Source organism: Pinus tabuliformis, chromosome 7 (genome assembly GCF_031772625.1).
Source record: "Pinus tabuliformis cultivar Carrire ecotype Pingquan chromosome 7, CPIR1, whole genome shotgun sequence".
Lineage (NCBI taxonomy): Eukaryota > Viridiplantae > Streptophyta > Pinopsida > Pinales > Pinaceae > Pinus > Pinus tabuliformis.
In genome coordinates this window covers 1,317,832,073-1,317,848,418 of record NC_142293.1, presented here as the reverse complement: position 1 = coordinate 1,317,848,418, position 16,346 = coordinate 1,317,832,073, and the positions used below count along the sequence as shown (strand labels likewise).

The 16,346-nt window shown below is 35.8% G+C and overlaps 1 pseudogene; it reads right to left on the bottom strand.

Moving 5' to 3' along the window:
* Positions 1–3,313: 3,313 nt before the first annotated feature.
* The window catches only part of LOC149252413 (ATP-dependent 6-phosphofructokinase 2 pseudogene), a 37,542-nt pseudogene continuing 24,509 nt past the window's right edge, over positions 3,314–16,346 (bottom strand).

The window sequence follows — 16,346 nt, the reverse complement described above, 5'->3', positions numbered from 1 at the left end:
GGTGAGAGCCATTCAAATTGTGAAAATTTCTGGTTGGACAGTAAATTTAAAACCAGCCACTCATAACAAATTTGACTTGTGCAAGTCCATGGAATTTTGAGTATACAGTTGTTGGCTTATTAATTCTCAAGAGAAATAAAAAATGTTTGCATGAAGTTGCACATTCTTCCAAGTAAAGGGGAGACTTGTGGATTCAATTCGTGTTGGATGCAAGGGAACTACACATATCCATTATTTATGGCATGAGAAGCATGAAGAATAAAAACAAACATTTGAAGAATACCAAACCTTTCATTTTATTGAAAGGTTTGGTATTCTTCAATTAAGCAATACACAATAAGAATCTGTCAAAGTATTATCCATAATACAGCCTAGCAAGCTCTATGGTGGCTGAATGACATGGGAGTTAAATGCCACTGGGAGAGGTAAAACACTCGAAAACAAATGATCCAACATTCCAATGCTACACACCAATTCAATGAATTATTGAACAAGATATACAATATGGATTGTCTCAATGTACTTATGGTGTTACAAACTTGAGAAAGCATTCATTGACAATAAATATCTCAAAGAATACTATTGATTCCCAAACAAAGTTTGGGTTACATCCAAATAAATTAACTTGGGATTATGTGTATGCATCTTTATGACCCGCACAGGAGAAAGGAGAATCTCCTATGAGGAAAAAATAAGAAGCATAAATTTTTGCAGGTTAAGTGTAGCCCCTAATTGGATAAAAGCACTATGGCTCATCCCTACTGCTTTGAACTTGCAGGTGACATGTTAATTAACCAAAAATATCACTCTACTTATTTTCAGTAGAGTGATATCTAGGCAAGGTTTAGGATCAAACCTTTTGGCTCCCACTATAACACCGAGAGTGTATCCAAAATCTTGTATGCCGAATATACCAGGAATATATGACTTGGAAAGAACCGATATGTCTTGTATTGAAAACGAAAAAAGTGACTCCCTGAGGTCATCTATTCCTCTAGCCTCATCGCAATAGGATTAACCTGTCATTTCGGGGAATCGAACTTGGGTGGAAAGGGAGTTAACATCCCACCTTAACCACTCATCCTACCATTACTTGACTAAGTTACTAGGATATTAAAATTAATATAGATATGAACACATGGACCCATTTTAAAGAAAATTGTGTATACAATACCACTAAAAACAACATATATAGAATGACGCACAAAAATTTGTTTAAGTGTGATACTAATTCTAATCAGATTCCATGGAGAGACATAGTGTCAAAATAATCCTACATGATAAAATAATATTTAAACATGAAGCTATTAGTTGACAGGCACATGCATGATGAAGACTTTTACACAAGGGGAGGTAATAGTTGGGATTTTCACATATCAAGTCTAATAACATATTTTTTGTTGTTTAGCTGTTGAAATTGCTATGCATGCTTATTTATGTTCTTTTTTATGGGGATTTATCCCAGATTAATTCATAAAAATCCCATATATATATATATATATATATAGTTTATCCCTTTTGGCTATGGATCGATGAAGGAACCAAGACATATCTAGGAAGGATCCAGATTTGGTAGGTATTAAGAATATAATGGGATGATGAGAGAAGTATTCAGTAACACAAATTCAATATTACCTATTATCTATGTCTAGAGGTCAATAAAGAGGGGGATTTCTTGATGCTTGATTATTTGTATCGATTGAGTAATTTTCCATTGCGATATGCCTTTGGAAGTAGTTTCCCTATCTGACATAATAAATTCTTTGTTTCCTCATTTACAAAATCTTTTACTAAAACAACATAGGTGTTAAGGCACTACAAACTTTTCTCCGTTGATTTACAAAATATTTTGCTACAACAACATTGGTGTTAAGGCACCATAAAATTTTCTCCATTGATCTTTGAGTTGCTTTAGTGTTAGGTTGAGTGCCCTACAGTGTTAGGTTGAGTTTCATACAAGATGGACGTAATTGGCCACTAGATCACTAGGAAACATAAGATCCTTAATCTGAGGCCTTGAATACAGTCTGCTTTCAACAAATTCGAGTACCTATAGTTATATTCTAAAATTGAGGTGCCAATGGATAGCCTTTTTAAAGTGGATTTTCAGATAAGAATGGTTTAAATGGGATTTATGTTAACTCTTACCCAAGCTAAGGTATTAAGATACTAAGCATTCTAGAAGAAATTGTGAAGAAACAACTTCTTTAACATGTGTAATGAAGCCTCAAACAACCCTCTCATAGGCCTAAGTATTTCTATAAAGCTCAAAAAGGGAAATATTTACACCGAAGGGGATTATTTTCCTTGGTTGAGAAATTTTCCATTTTTCGGGATGCCTCTGGAATAGTTTTCCTATCCAATATAATAGTTTTTTTTTTCCTCATTTATAATATTTCTCACTACAATAACAGAGGTGTTTAGGACCTAGGTACTACAAAGTTTCCTCCATTGATCCCTCAGTAAACTTTTGTGTTAGGTTGAGTGATTTATAAGGTGGACATAAGGCCACCAGACCACTAGGAAGAATGATAGCCTTAATTAAGGGCTTTCAATATAGTCTTCATTTAAAAAATAAGAGCACCTACACTACAAAGTTTCCTCCATTGATCCCTTGGTTAGCGTTAGTGTTAGATTGAGTGATTTACAATGTGTACATAAGTAACTGGCCACCAGACTACTAGGAAGCAGAATATCCTTAATCTAAGGCCTTCAATACAGTTTTTATTTATCAAATAAGAGTGCCTGTAGCTATATCCTAAAAATGAGATGTCAAGGGATAAACTTGTTTAGGTATAACTTTGGATAAGAATGGTTTAAATGAGATTTCTGTTAACTCTTACCCAAAGTTGAGGTATTGCAGAAAAAACTACTAATTGCATGAGAACCAACTGCTTTAGCATGTGTAATAAAGCTTCAATCAACCCTGTCATGGGCCTTAAAGACATCCTTCTAGCTTTACTCCTTGGTCTAGCCAATACATTCTTGCGTAGTAATAGGAATGTCGAAGATAACCTCACCTTGATGAACCTAGCTTTCTCTCATCTTATGATCCTGGAGGCCAGCAACTTAATTCAGTTTCATAAAACTTCCAGGATATTGAAAGGGACATCAAAGAGAGAGAACCTCTAATTATCCCCCTACTTTTACATTGACAAAACCACATTAGTGTGATAGGAAAAGTAAAATAAAGAGGCGGAAAGTAAAAATTCATTTGGAGCTACCAAAGAATCCCAATTCCAGAGGATTTCACCATGGATAAATACTAATTAGCCAATATATAGCATCTGATCTAAAACATTGGGTTGTAGGCCTACCTTAAACAACTATGAGAAACATCTTGACTGTCATCATAATATGTGAATACATCCTTCTTTCTAAGATTTGTAATTCGAGAAAATTTTGGTTGATTAGTCACAGACCTCATCCATGCCCATTTTTGATCATTGACATTCACAAAGTGTTGAGCAACAACAACCTGATCCACAAGAATGTAGGCATAAGTTCCATTGATTAATCCTAACACAAAACCAGTATAGCCAGCCATGACCCCATGTATAGCAGAATGAGCAAGAAGAGTACAGTACAAATTATTTGTAGCATTTGCTGGCACAACCCTAACCATATAATTTGGGTCAATATATTTCACTGTAAACAACTCATTGGGGTGATGTTTCTTCCACCACTGTTTTAGCTCACTATAGAGCCAGGGACCAACATCAAAAAACACAAGATTACCAGATTCGTCCCTCTTCTCCTTTTCATCAAGGCTCTGAGGGATCAACTCCTGCCTAGCTCCCGCTGCAACTATACAGACAAAATTCCCATTCTCTGCCAATCATTTCTCCATAAAATCACACAATTCCCCTTCACCCTTTAGATAAAATTACATCTCAGGTATAAGAGAACAATCCACATCTCTGCTACTCAATGTCGTATGGAGTGCAATATGGATTGCATTGCAGCCCATCAACTTAACCACCCCTACTCCATTGGTTGCACTCTTGACATCTATATGGGTTGTATTGATAGCATCCTGTGAAGCCTCAACTTCTTTTGGAAGCCAAAGGACCAACCAATGATGCCCAAATCATTATCCACGGTCTTCGGAACCCCAACAAAGGAGACCCTAAGATTCCTCCTCTTGACCTAGAGGGTGTATCAATGATTTTATCTTCGCAGGAATCAAAGGCATGGAAGAGATTGCTAACTAAGTTATCAGACACCCTCAATAGAAGAATGATTTCGCTAAAAGAAGAGCATTTAAGTGTACCATTAGTGGAAATTGAGGTAGTGTCATTAGGGGTGCTCCAATTCAGCTTAAGAAACATGAACCCTCTTAGGGTTGGAATGGATTCCTTCACCACCTCCATTTATGGAAACCATGGCCGAGCCCAAGCCTCGTTGTCTTCATCTTCTTCCTACAGTGATGGTAATCTTCTACTTGGAGATCCTAGCATGTTATTCGAACTCTAGTTGGAGACGCATCTTTTCCTTCACCAAAGGAGGTTTTGGGGAGGAATCAAACTTTGTCATCTAGTAGAATGGTTTTGATGGAAACCCTATGGGAACATGGGTATCATTCCTGTATCTAGCATCAAATTTTGTCTGCCTCCTTCATTTCTATCAATTTTAGAGTATCTCATCAAGTGGAAGAACTTACCCGCTGAAAATTCCACATGGGATGACAAGAATTTTGTACAGAAGCATCAAGAACTACTCAAGCATTGAGGACAACACTTTTTGAAGGAGAGGGGCATGTTAGGCCCCTATACTACTAGTGTAACCCCTTATTGTTATTAGTACATCCCCATTATTATATTGTTGTACCCATGTAGTCCCCATATTGTTATTATTGTGCGCCATAGAAGCCCACTATTGTTATTATTGTGCCCTTACATTATTATTGTTATGTTGGCTCTGATTATATTATGACCCCTTAGACTCCTATATATAGAAAGGAGGTCTTGTCATTTGTATCATTCAAGAATTGTTCATTTGTGTAATGTAAAGGAGGTTGCCCCCTCGAAGAGGCTTATTTCTAAGGCGTTCATCTATATTTTCTATCTTTTTGTGAGCTGGTTTCATAACAAACCATAAGAAGAGGTTATTACCCAACTAGCCATGGAAAAACCTACCACATATAGACCTTTGAGATAAGAAAATGGGAAATTCATAATAAGCTTCAATAAATAAGTTTTGATCAGTGCATTTGAAAACTAGGTCACGACGAAGTATAAGACCAAGGAAGCATCGACTATAGTCAAGTCTAGTTAAAAATGTAAATTTTGGCGACTTCAAAATTTATGAACCTTTCAAGAGTATTGTTATGGTTCAATACCAATGTTCAAAAGTCCAATAATCTTGAATGCACTATACATGAAGAAAAATTCACATTTCTAATAGAGTTCCATAAGACTAAATTAAGAATAATCTTCAATTAGGAAAAAAAATTAATGATAAATGGGAGGTTTTACACAATATTAGCAATTCCAACAAGAAAGTCGTATTCCCTTCAACCTACACAACCCAAGGTTATTAAGGCCTAAAGGCCATAAGGGAGAGGAAGGATTGCTTTCCCATGGAATCAATATTTACAGATGCAAAGTTCATTCCTTTTCAATTTTGCAATGGTTATAGTTTTGTATTCTAAGAAACATGAAAAATTTTAGTTAGGATAATTCTTCTTCAATTGTTGTCTGGGTGGGAGTTTGTTGTTTTAAGTGCAATAGGGAAATTAGGAGAGATTTCTACTAGATGAAATCAATTTTTATAGATATGGAACTTTTTTAGAATTATGAGTGTAATCTTCATGCCTCAACACACTTATATGTATCATTAATTTATTTTCCATCATGGCTAAGGCTGTCTTTTGATCATTTATTATCATTTTTTGTAATACTAGGGAGACAATAAGGCCAACCTAGAAAAATTTGTACATGTAGACTCATTAACCCCTTGGCAGAGCCCTGCTTGTGTATAAATACACCACAAATCTCATTTGTATTCCATCATCTTGTGATATTCTTGATCTCCCTTATAGAGTGTTTTATGCCAAAGGACACATATCTTTGTGCATCTATTGTGTAGCACACTTGTGCTTGGGCCTCTCTAGCACACTAGGGTTATCTCTCTAACACACTTGTCCAAGTTCATCATAATCTATAAATACTTGAGGACATGGTGAAGTTATGGCCAAGTTATTTCCACACATTCTTACTAGGTTATCCTTTGAATGGTTTGTAAACCTTCCCAATAACTCTATAGAGACTTTTGATCAACTATGTGATAAGTTTTTGGGAATGTATGCTCTTAAATCAATCAATGTATCAGAAGTACTTATTCTTATACGATTAAAGCTTAAATCAATCAATGTATCAGAAGTACTTAGTCTTATACGATTAAAGCAAGGAAAGTGGAAAGTTATGACCTCTTTCATCCATAGATTCTAATTTTCCTTGGCTAGATGTGAGACCAAGTTCTCTCTGGATGAGCTTAGGAAAATCTTGGTAGAAGGTATAAGAGAATATTTGCAATTATAATGCACTAATAATAAATAGATAAACTATTAGGATGTTATCAATAAGGTGTTGGACTTATAAACTTTCAACATTAGACACCACCTAACAACTTATTATCCTCCTTTTATAGATAGTGAAGTAGCTTCCCTCTTAGGTGACCCACAATCAAAAGTAACTAGGCCAAAATGAAACAAAAAGGATAGAAATGTTGTAGGGGATGGTCTTACCGATTTAGTACATGAAGTTGTTTCTGCCACTTCTTCCACTCATGCTAATCCACCCACAAAGAGACTTTTGAACATTGGAATCAAACACAGGTACAAAAGTAAGTGTAAAACATGGCGCAAATTGTGGCACAATAAAAGTGGACGTAATGATAGATGCAACAAAATAAGAAAAATTTGATGCAAATGAATATGAAAAAAGGGATGCAAAAGTGGACATAATGATAGATGCAAAAAAATAAGCATACTTTGATGCAAACAAAGATGAAAAAGGGATGAAAAATTGGATGTAAACATGGGTGTAACAATGGATGAAAAATTGGATGCAGCAGAAGTCGATGCAAAAGTAGATGAAAAACGAGACACAAAACTTGATGCAAATCCTAACGCAAAAGTTGATATAAAAAGGGATGAAAAAATAGATGTAAAAGTCGATGAAAACCTAGACGCAAATGAGGATGCAAATGTGGATGCAAAATTAGAAGCAAAAGTGGGTGTAAAGGGAGGTGCCAAACTAGGCGCAAATTGTGTCACAACAAAATTGAGTGCAATAATGGACACAATAATATATGCAAAACTAGACATAAACCTCGACACAAAACTTGGTGCAAAGAGGATGCAAAAATGGATGCAAAAAATGATCTAAAAAAGGATGCAAATGTTGATGCAATTGTAAGCACAAAAAGTGGATGCAATAGAAGATGCAAAAGTAGGTGAAACAAAATTAGGTGCCAAACTCGATGCAAAACCTTGAACAAAGCCTAGTGTAAAAGATGGCTCAAAACTTGGCATAAAACCTAGTGCAAAAGCTATTGCAATACATGGTGCTAAACTTGGTGTAAGATTTGGTGAAAAACTTGGTGCCAATTTTGCATCGCACCATATTTGATAAATTGACGCAAATAGTGGCTCTAGACGTAAAAGAGGAAGAAAAAAGGGATACTAATCACAAGGTTTTGTTGTAGGGAGAAAAGGTTTAGAAGAAAGACCATGTAAACAACTAGCTAGTGCATCTCAAATAGACCACAGAGTAGACAAACAACTAGATTTGAAAACAAATTGTTATTAGTGTATCTTGAAATAAAAAAACCAGTAGAGATTCCTGATATCATCTAGAATCTGGATAAAAACGGAATCTAGCTCAGATAATTACGCTTAGACGTATTGCAATCAATAGCACCAACAACTGCACCAACGAAGGCTACATTTAGTCCATCTACCTCCACACTTGCAACCAAAATTACTTACCTTGTGATTTTTGTGACTAATGCTTCCACAATCCAATCTTTTATCCTCAGCATCTAATTCTCAAAAAAGTTTTCGTAGATATTTTAAAGTAGGCATATTTTCTGCTAATGAATATTTTGTAATTTTCCTCCACCATCGTTGTAGAAATGATGGTGTATATTTGCAACTACTTATGAAGTTTTAATCAAAATCACAAGACACAAACCTACTCTACTGCTTTTTGGAAGCTAATTCACAATTTAAAACAAAAATCCAGACATGCAATAAGAAATAACACACATGCACACAATATTTTTCCTGTGGAAATCGATATCCTAAAAACCCTAATGATTTCTTGCATTAATATGATGAATATAGATGTATTACAATTGATTTGCTCAACTGAGCACAACCTGCAAGTGAATAACTTATCTCTCTGCTCACTAGGAAGCTCTGGCCCAGACTTAGTCAATTTATTCCTTTGCTTGATCCCATATTTCCTTCTGCAATTGCTTGAGAAATTAGGCCCTAATTATTTAGGAATTTCTACAAAATGGATTGTGCAATTCCCAAGGTTAATCATTTGACGGCATGCAACACCTGTACACTCAAAACTAGTCTACAATTGATGTTACATTGCCTTGGAATCTCCACCACAGCTGGGGAACTCAAATTATCTACATGCACTAGATATTTTAGTCTAATTGATGAGTTAACTAGATGATCACTGAATTTGAATGAAGTCCCACTGCACAACTGATCTTCCACTAGTTCCTCTAACAATTGGAACTAGTTTAACTGAAAACAACTTGATATAACTGACTTTGATTGCTACAAATTAGAAATCACACATGCTTAACTAAAATATAACTCCTTCAGATAGAATTTACTAAGTAAACCGAGTGACACAAGCCATGTCACACAAGTTAATTGCATCCAAGTTGTCTGCTGATGTCGAAATTCAAATTTTCTCAACTTGACCAAGGCAAAATCAAATTGAGAATTTCTTGCTACATTTTTCAATACTCCCTCAGAAAGAAAAAGATTATCAACCACCCTTATCCTCCACCTTTGGAACTCGAAGTTCCCTCTTGACAAAGATTTTGTCAAAATTTCAGCATCTTGTTCCTTTGTCAAAATGTAGTGTAGCAACATTATCTGCCTCTGCACACAGTCCCGTAAATGGTGATACTAGATATCTATATTCTTGGATCAATCGTGAAATACAGGATTGTCAAAGAACTTGATTCAACTCTGATTATCACAATAGATCACATTTGGATCCATCATCTAGCCAAACAGTCCAACAAGTATCTTTCTCATCCATATTGCCTCACATGTTTCTTGTCTTGTAGCCATGTATTACGCTTCTGTTGAGTTGAGTGCCAAAAATCTTTACTTCCTGTTGTACCAAGAAATAATTGAAGACCCAACACTAAAAATTCCACTGGTGTATTGTTTCGGTCTGATGGACTTCACGCCCAATTTTCATCTGTGAATGCACACATCTTCACTCCCTTTGCCTGTTTGTACCATAGTCCAAACTAGGTAGTGCCTTTGAGGTACTGTAAAACATGCTTAGCTGCCTTCCAAAATAATTTGGTTTTGGCTTAGATGATTGACTGCATAGCACATATCTGGTCATGTGTTCACAAGATACATGAGTGAACCCAATAACTGTCGATAAATGATAGGATCCAATTCTTCACCTGAAATGGTATCCTCCTTCCTCCAATTGGTCGCTAGAGGTGTCTCCATGGGTTTACAACTCTCCATTCAGAATCTCTACAGTATCTCAATTTCATACTTGCCTTGAGAGACAAATAGCTCCCCATTTCCATACCATACTCCCAACCCGAGGAAGTAGTGCATGAGACCCATGTCCTTCATTTCAAATTCCCTTGCAAGGTCCTCCTTGTAATATCTGAACAACTAGTCATCACTAGTTAAAATCAAATCATCAACATATAAGACAATAATAAGCAATTTAACTTCTACCAAGATGTGATAGAAGTTTGCGTTCGCTTCATTTTTTGTGAAGCCCAAACTAGTGACATAGATATTGATCATGGTGTACCAAACATGGGGTGCGTGTTTGAGACCGTACAACGCTCTCTTGAGTCTTCACACATGAGACTCTCGATCAAATGTCTCAAAACCTTCTGGTTGCTCAATATACACCTCCTCCTTAATAACCCCATTTAGAAATGTTGTTTTTACATTAATTTGGTGGATCTTCCACCCCATCTGTGTAGCCAGAGAAATAATTGATCTAATGGATGAGTACCTTGCTACAGGAGTAAAGGTAACCTCATAGTCAATTCCCTCAACTTGAGAGTACCCCTTGGTCACAAATCTTGCCTTATACTTCTCTATTCTTTTTTCTGTTGCCTGCTTCACCTTGAAGATCCATCTTGAACTCACTATTGATTTATTTTTTGATCTTGGGACCACTTTCCAAACACTTTTCTTTACAATGGATTCATATTCCTCCGCCATTTCACCAACCCACACAGGTTGCTCTACTGCTTCCTCGAAAGAGGATGGCTTAATGTCTATAAGCTCAGTCATTAGATCCATGTATCTAGTGTACCTCTCAGGTGACCTCATTTTCCTGCGCAAGAACGAGCTCCCACATTCTCCTTCGCATCTTGCACAAGTTTATCAATGTCCCTCTTTATTTTTCTACCTTCTTTGGATGGTTGTTCTTGAGTGAATGTCTCCAGTCTCTTCTCCTCAATTTGTGGCTACTCCATAACTTCCCGAGGCTCCTCCTTTGGAACTAAAATATCCTCTTTTGGTGGGATCTAAAGCTCCCTCTCAAGAGATCACCACATCGCTTTCTCCTCATAAACATTTACATCCCTTCTCACAAATTTCATTATGAGGGATGGAAACTACACATGGTAGTTGTTGGGAGTTTCTTTCTAACCCACAAATACCCCCAATTATGCAGTCAACTCAAGCTTATTCCTTGATTCTTTAGAGACATGGCAGTAAACAGAGTCTCCAAAAATACTGAAGTGTGACACATCTGACTTTCTCCCTGATAAATCCTCCTCCAGTGTATTATCATGCTAATAATCTGATGAGGACTCTAGTTCTGCAAACAAATTGTTGTGTTTCATGCCTTAGCCCACAAATGCAAAGGTAGGCCTTGGTCATGTAACATCACCCTCATTGCTCCCACAATGCTATGGTTATTTCTACCAGCCACTCCATTCTGTTGTGGGTTGTGGGGTGCTATCAACTTTCATCGAATGCCTTCTTTTGCACAATTTTTTTTAAATTCATTCGACACGTACTCATCTCCATTATCACTCTTGAGAGCCTTCACCTTCTTACTGGTTTCTTTCTCAACCAATGCCTTGAATTCTACAAACTTGGAGAATGTCTCATCTTTCTTTTGAATGAAGAATATCCAACACTTTCGTGAGAAGTCATTAATAAAAATGACAAAATATTTGTGTCTGGCAGTGGAGGATTTCAAGAAAGGTTCACAGGCATCAGAGTGGATCATTTCTAAGACTGCATGTGCTTTGTTATCCCAATCATGGAATGTGGATTTTATGTACGTCCCCAACATACATCCTTTGCATACATCCTACTGCTTAAGTGCTCATTTAGGGAGACAAGTGGTTATTTGTTGTATAATATTCGAGATGCCATGATGCAAATGGCTAAGTATTCTATGCCAAAGTTCACTGACATTGCGGCTGACACTTTCTTCGCATTAATGCTTAATGCAACACATTATTCCACATCAGCTTTTATAGGTTCTTCACACGAACCCTGTTTTGCTGCACAACTGACCTTTCGCTAGTTCCTCCAAGAATTAGAACTAGTTTAACTAAATACAACTTGAGATAAATGACTTTGTTTTCTACAAATTAGCAATCACAAAAGTTTATCTAAACTCTAACTCCTCCAACTTGAATTTACTCAATAAACTGGGTGACACAAGCCATGTCACACAAGTTAATTGCAACCAAGTTGTCTGCTCATGTGGAAATTCAAATTTTCTCAATTTAATGAAGGCAAAATCAAATTGAGAATTCCTTGGTGCATTTTTCAACCATCCTTCAAGTGAATCTAATCCATGTTTCTGATGATTGACAGGAGTTCTAGCACAAAAATGCGTTGATAATAGCAACCAGCGGATAGAAGTAGCATTTAAAATAAATGAAACAGTAAAAAAACACATTAAATCACAATTGATGGAGACCCCGAAAAGTACTCCAACTATGTTATTACCTATCAACTTTCAGCGAAAGTGCCTACATCACTCCTCTTATGAATCACACCTTTGTTTTCAGCCTCCACCACCCTAAATCCCATCAGTTTTTGTCGACCTCCATCGCTTCACTTCCTAAAGAACCCATCAACAACGTAAAGACAAACCCCTAATCCTTCACCTTTACCTTTTTTACTAGTGCCTCGTATTGAAAAAAATTAGACAAAATTATATTTTAACAAAAGATTTCTTTTGTCTTAAAAAATTGTCTTAAAATCCCCCTGTATGTAGTAATGTTGAATTCAACGATAAAAAAGTTGTCTCCAATCGTATCAATAGAGATTGAAGGGACAAAAGAGAAATTGATATCCAGGAAATCTTGTTAGGAAAAGTTGTCGCATTCTTTAGACTCGGCTACCCCGACAAAACAAAAAGTCTACAAATAATTGTTTTTATATAAGATAACGTGAATGGTAAGTGAAATAGAAGCCTCGGCATAGGTGCGAGACAGTAGTAGCCTGCAAGCTGGCAAACTTAGGGTGCATTGTTCAAGTCAATTTTGGAGTTGTTAGATAATATTGTCTTAAATTGATATTTTTTATTTTAATTGTTAATTGTCTTAAATGGGTTTCATCTTAAGTGGTCATTATCTTAAATATAAAGTTTTGTATTAAAATATTTTTGTCTCAAACTCTTTTTGTCTTAAATTTTATATTTAAGAGAATTCAATTGATATTAAATTTTAATGTAAAATAACTAAAATAAAAAATGACTTTTTAAGGCAAAATATTTCTTGTCTTAAAAAAATGTTTTAAAGTTACCCTTGATGCAGTAGTGCATCTCTGGCCACTCTAGTTTGGTTAAGACTTCCTAATATGCCCATTCATTTGTTGACTCTAGATAGTGTATGTAGGAAACTCTCTAGGCCATTTTATTAAGATAAATACAAATAGGATTGGGAGGGTTATTATAACATTTGCACACATATGTGTCAAAATAGATCTCAACAAAGGGTTGCTTGAGAGGATCCTCATCAATTGGAATGGCATAACCTTTTCTTAGCTGATGGATTATAAAACCACAGTTTTATATTATAGGTCCCATCAAGAGGCAGGTCATCTACAAAATGCTTGCCCTTCTCTTGAGGGCATTCTCATCCCCCTAATACTAAGGAAAAGAATCAAGGATGGAAAGACCCAAAAGAACCAAAATACCTAAGAATTCCTTGACTCATAAGCAAGATAATATGCATCAACGAAAAACTTCTGCAACCAAATCTGGTGCTTTGGCCTCGGCTTAGCCCCACGCAATGCCATCTCATCCCACATACTCTAGGGCCCCTCATCCTCCTTCGCCATCTCCCCATTCATTCATACCCTCAAAATGGAGAAGAAAGAGATACAACCATGTTCATAGCTTTTTCCACAAGTAGGCAATAAACATCTTCATGAGAAAGATCATTCAAACACGGATAAGGAAGCAACCACTATTCCAAAGCTTTTAGAAATGGAAATACAAGATTGACCAAAAATCAACATCACAATTTCTTATTGTTTAAAATGCACTTTTGATTGCATGAATGGATTTAGCATTGTAGAAAACCCCTAAAGAAATAAAACTTTTATATTAAGTAACTTAAACTTACAAGTCTTTAAAATATTTACTAGATTTTGGCTAAAATTGACGAAAAAACAAAGAGCAAAAAAAAGTGTTTCTTCTATTAGTTATATTATATTATTATATAATGATATTAATAGTGTATTTATGTTATTATTGATGTATTATAGTTAATGTTATTATTATTAATATTAACGTTAATATTAATTTTAATACACTGTTTTTAATATTATGTTGCATTAAACCCTTAATATTAAATTAATAGAATATTATTAATAACAAGAATATTAACAATAATATAATATTAATAATATTATTATGATATTTCATTACATAAAATACTATTATATCTTATTATTACATTAACATGGTTAATAATAATAATAATTTATTAAATAATGTTATTATTAATGTAATATAAATGTTATTAATATTATGTTTTATATTATTATTATTATTATTACTATAGTATACATATTTATTAAAATTAATATTAAAACAATTATATAATGTTAATGTTTAGTATTAATATTATTAAAATAAATAAAATAATCTATTCTAATACCATATAAATGAATTAATCTAATACATATATTAATTATGTAAACATAAAAAAATATTAATATATAAAAAGACTAAAATAATATAATAACAACTAGGTCATTAAGTTCACATACACTATAGACTTGTCCATAAGCTACATATATTTGTCTCCTTAGGATTATGGCCATGAGTAGAACTGGCACTTCCCCAATTCAAGGGGAGCATCAACCCTCTTTACATTTCTCTAGTTGTTATCGGGAAATCTAGTGTCTATGCAGAGCTGCTAGTCCCACTAAGGCTGGTAGCTACCTTAGAAACAAACAAACTAAAACCACTTTCGTTTTCCTTTATAAAAAGTAGATAAGAGGGGAACAAAGGAGACCAACTTCTGTCTTGTGCTTGGTTCCTTGCTTGATTCCTCTCCTTTCTGATAGATCTTTGCCACTTGCTTCCTCGTCTACCCAGCTTCAAAGAGCACCTGTAGAATCAAAGTAGCATAACACTATCCAAGAACAGAGATCTACTATCATAAACAATATAGGACCAGATATATATTGACCACACAAATGCATATATCATCAATCATACAAGAATGTGGAGGAAAACTTGAATATCTTTATTAATAATCAAGAATAGCAAAGAGGATTACAACCAATTGTTCTGACCCAGCGTCATCCTCTCAGCAAGAAAGCCCTTCTTCACCTCATGAAAAGCTTAGATCACCCAACACTATGATGTTACACCAAGAAACCAGCAACGCTTCCTTACAAGATACAAAATTCCAGCCTCTGGATCTCTGGGATGAGGGATCCATATATAGATGTTTGCAAGGGGGTTGAGTCAGATTCTGAGATTTGATTAGTGTCCTCTCTCTGATAGTTCTCGATTCCACTTGGAGATTGATGATCTCTTACTCATCCCTGGGCGAATGCAGAGAGGCAAGTGTCACAGGAGTAGTTTCTAGAAGATTCCATGATCTTCCACCTCGCAAATTGACTCTGCCATTTATCCACTCTCGCCCATCGCACCCCATAGAAGGGCTTTTCAGTATGCATCACACCTCTCGTGTGCATTTAGGTGGGATGCAGCGCACTTTGACCATGGAGCAGGTGAGATGGTCCAGTTTTGACCAGTTCTGAGTAGTTTTTCATGGAGAACTTCTGGGAGATGATGTAATCAGCTGACCTTGTTCTTTTAGGGTTTGGAACAACACTTTTAGGGACTTAGGAGCCCTTGGTTTATGGACATTTATGATTGGGGTTGCAGTGCCAAAAAATGTCTATAATAGTTGCCCCCTAAAGCATGAGGTCGTTAATCTTTTGATGTCGAGTGAAATGCTTTATCATGAGGATCCGAAGTTTTTTTCAAGCTGGAAGGCGACCTGTAATAAGATATAATACAATACATTATTTTCATAATATTTTCATGATCTAGCTGAGGTGGGCATTCCCATGCTCAGCTTTATAAATTCATTTTCATGTACATAAGACAGACAATCGTCTCAGTGCAGAATGATGATTCTGGTGGAGCCATCATCCCTTGGATTGGATGATTATCTGTGCAGCAATGATGTACATTTGATGTCTTTATTTTCCTGAATATATATCGCAGCGCGGATGGATGAAACTAGATCTGGGGTCTTCAATCTCGTTCGATCTTCACTCAAAGTACAAGTCGATCCATGTGAGAGATGTTCTGGAGTCAAACATGGAAAGACATCGCCTGATTACTAGCCAATGATGTAAGCTGTTAACAGGCGTGAGAGGAATCACCGATGATGATGATGATCCTCAAGGTACTACAGTACAATTCACGTGGTGTGATTAAGGGACTTGGCGTCGAACACCACGCAAAATATTTTGGTCGAAGGCCATTGATGTAAACCTGTCGCCGGAAGTGAGAAATTTGCCATTGAGGCATGCAAGCTTCAAAGTACTGAAAGGGTTGTTCCTAGATCGACTTCCTGGATAATGAGCTGAT